Genomic DNA, 2290 nt, shown 5'->3' with positions numbered 1-2290 from the left:
GGTTTGATTGTCCATTGGTTTGTTGAAGGCATATAATCATACAATTAACCTTCACATATATATATGTGACTGAACAGTATGAAAAGAGTAAACTAATAATTTAGCACCGACATTAATTTGACCCAATACAACTTCAACTCCTTTTCTGGCACTGAAAGAATTTACTCAAACGTTTCAACAATGCTTCTAAAAAATGTTGTTAATTAATTTAAATGTAACGGAGCAAAGAGGCTGTGGAAGGTTAGGAAACTATACAAACATATTTAAGAATAAATGTTTATGGATTACAGTAATTTTATGTAATAATTTAATATTTGGAACAATTATTGGGGGAAATGTATGAATAATAAAAAACGCAAGACTACACAAAGAATGTTTGCAACTATAACAGATTCAGGTGTTTCTCACACTTAAACCACAACTTTAGAAGAGAAAACATTGGAGTTGATATTAACAACAAAGAAAAGATGCATGTACTCTGAAAAACAATGACTGATTTGTGCTGTGGCACCAGATTTATCCTTGTTCAGACCAAAAGCACAAAGCATCCACATTCAGCTCAGGGTCATCAGCAGAAACCATAAAGACACAAAACAGCCAGCATCAGCTCCACCCAGACCCATCTGAAGAAAAGCCAAAGGCTGCATGGAGGAGGCACCTGCTCTGTTGTTGTTTTTGGTGTGTGGGGGGGGGTTTTTTGGGGGGTGGGGTGGTGTGTGGTTGTTTTGGTTGTGGGGGGGGGGGTGGGGTGGGTGTGTTGGGGTTGGGGTGGGGGGGGGGGGTGGTTTTTTTTGTTTTTTTGTTTTTTGGTTTGTTTGTCTTTTTTTTTTTTTTTTTTGTTTTTTTGTTTTTTTTTTTTTTTTTTATGCTTGTGTTTCTTGTTCGTTTTTTTTTTTTTTTTTTTTTTTTTTTTGTTTTGTTGTTTTTTTGTTTTTATTTGGTCTCTGTTGTTTTTTTTTTTTTTTTGTTTTTTTGCTTTGTGTTTTGTTTTTGTTTTTTTTTTTCTTTTTTTTTTTTTGTTTTTTTTTTTTTTTTTTTTTTGTTTTTTTTTTTTTTTTTGTTTTTTTTTGTCTCTTTGGTTGTTTTTCTTTTAGTTTTTTTTTTTTTGTTTGGTTTTTTTTTTTTTTGTTTTTTATGTTAATTTCATTTTTTTTTTTGTTTGTTTTTTTTTTGCTTTTTTTTGTTGTTTTGTTTTTTTTTTTTTTTTTTTTTTTTGTTTTTTCTTTTTTTTTATTTTTTTTTTTCTTTTTTCTATTTTTTTTTAGCTTTTTTTATGTTCTGTTTTCTTTTTTTTTTTTTTTTGATTATGTTGTTAATGATTTGTTTTTTGTTTGATTTCTTTTTTTTTTTTTTTTTTTTTTTTTTTTTTTGTTTTTGTCCCCCCGACCGCCCTCCTGGGCGGCGCCCCTCCCGCCCGGCTGCCCCGTAGCCACGCTCCTCACCGCGCCCCTTTTTGTAGTTTTTTTTTGTTTTTTTTGGTTGATTGCCGAGTCAATGTATCACCCTCCGCCCCTCCCACCTCGCCAGCCCGCCTCCCGGCCCCCCCCCCCCCCCCGCCCCCACCCCCCCCCACCCCCGCCCCCCCCTCCCGGCCCTCCGGCCTCCTCCCGCGCACCGCCCCCCTTTCCCTCACCCACCCCCCCCCCCACCCGCCCCCACCGCGCCCCCCCCCCCACATCCGCACGCCGGCCCCGCCCCGGCCCACCCACCCCCCCCTCCTCCCTCACTCCGCACCCCCCCTCCGCGGCCCCCTCCGCCGCGGCGCTCACCCCCCCCCACCCGGCGCCCCTCCCGCTCCACCCGGACCATGCCCCGCACCCGCCCCCCGCCTCCCCCCCCGCCGCCCACCGCCACGCACCATCCCGCGTGCCACCCCGCCCCCCCCCGCCTCGTCACTCTCCCCCCCCCCCCGGCCGCCCGCGCCCCTCCGCCCCCCCCCGCACCCCCCCTCCCCGCGCCCCCCGCCCCGTACCACCTCTCCACCCACGCCCGGCCCCGCCGCCCCCACCCCGAGCCCCCCCTCCGGCTATCCCCCCCCCCACCCCCCCGACCCCCCTCGCGCCCCGCCCGCACCGGCCACGCCCCCCCCCCCGCCCACCGCTGCCGCGAAAGGGCGCGGGCCACACCTCCCCCCCTCGCCCCCTCAGAGCGCCCCCCCCCCCACTCCCCCCCCCCCCAAACCATCCCCCCCCCCCCCCCCCCCCGCGCCGCCTCGCCCTCCCTCGCACCCCCCCCACCACTCGACTGACCCGCGCCCCCGCGCCGGCCAACCTCTCCCCCGGCCCCGACC

The sequence above is a fragment of the Betta splendens genome, chromosome 9, assembly GCF_900634795.4.
Source record: "Betta splendens chromosome 9, fBetSpl5.4, whole genome shotgun sequence".
Lineage (NCBI taxonomy): Eukaryota > Metazoa > Chordata > Actinopteri > Anabantiformes > Osphronemidae > Betta > Betta splendens.
The sequence above is the reverse complement of the archived record's forward strand: the minus strand, read 5'-3'. Positions refer to the sequence as shown.